Below are 1,211 nucleotides of genomic sequence, written 5' to 3' on the forward strand. Positions count from 1 at the left end.
ATGGTGGTGTTTCCTGAGGTAAATACTAGGCCGCCATATGCCTCGAATGGGTTTCGGCAGACGACTCAAAGACCTGTTCAGCGTAGTAGAAGGAGAGGATGTTGGTACTGTGGGCATCTAACTCACTACAAAGCGCAGTGTTATCAGTTCCAGAATCGTGTGTCTAGCCTGATGCAACGCGGTGAGTTTTATCCAGCTGTAAGGAGAAACACACAGGGATATGTCAGGAAAGACGATCTCTACTGTCATGTGGCTTTCACAGCAGAAAAATCAGAGGTTGATCAGGCCAAGTGGTATTTTGACAGTGGATGCTCCAGGCATATGACTGGTGCCCTTGATAATCTATCACATCTAGAAGGTGTTGCTGGAGGAAGAGTTACTTTCGGTAATGGAGGAAAGGGTACAATCCGAGGAAAAGGTACAACTGGTGGTGATTCTCAACCACATCTTAAGGATGTCTTTTTGGTCGAAGGGTTGAAGGCAAATCTGATAAGTATCAGCCAATTGCGTGATGAAGGTCTGGATGTCACATTCACCAAGAAGGGGTGCAAGGCTGTTGATCAACAAGGGTCAGTACGACTCAGAGGCAGGAGATCTGGTAACAACTGTTACATGTGGAAATCTTCAATGCAGTGTTTTAACATAACTGCTGAGTTGGACACAGAGCTGTGGCACCAGAAACTTGGTCATCTCAACATTCGCACTATGCTGAAATTGGCTAATCAAGAGGTTGTTCGTGGAATGCCAAAGCTGAAAGGTGATCCACATTTCATATGTGGTCCTTGCAACGAAGGCAACCAAGTCAAGTCGTCTCATGGGCCAGTGGCAGATATTCGCACTAGTCATGCACTCCAGTTGGTACATATGGATCTGATGGGTCCAATTCAAGTTCAGAGCATCTCTGGACGACGGTTCATCTTTGTCATGGTGGATGATTTCACTTGCTACACCTGGGTGCGATTTCTTCGTGAAAAAGCTGATACCCTTGAATGCTTTCGCATTCTTGCCCTGCAGATTAAAAGTGAAAAATGTTCCATCCAAGCTATTAGGAGTGATCATGGAGGAGAGTTTCAGAATGACAAGTTTGATCAATTCTGCGGGCTTCAGGGCATTGTCCATCAGTACTCTGCTCCAAGAACCCTAGAGCAGAATGGTGTTGTCGAACGAAAGAACAGAACACTGCAAGAGATGGCGCGAGCTATGCTGCATGG

This window comes from Camelina sativa, chromosome 12 (assembly GCF_000633955.1).
Source record: "Camelina sativa cultivar DH55 chromosome 12, Cs, whole genome shotgun sequence".
NCBI lineage: Eukaryota > Viridiplantae > Streptophyta > Magnoliopsida > Brassicales > Brassicaceae > Camelina > Camelina sativa.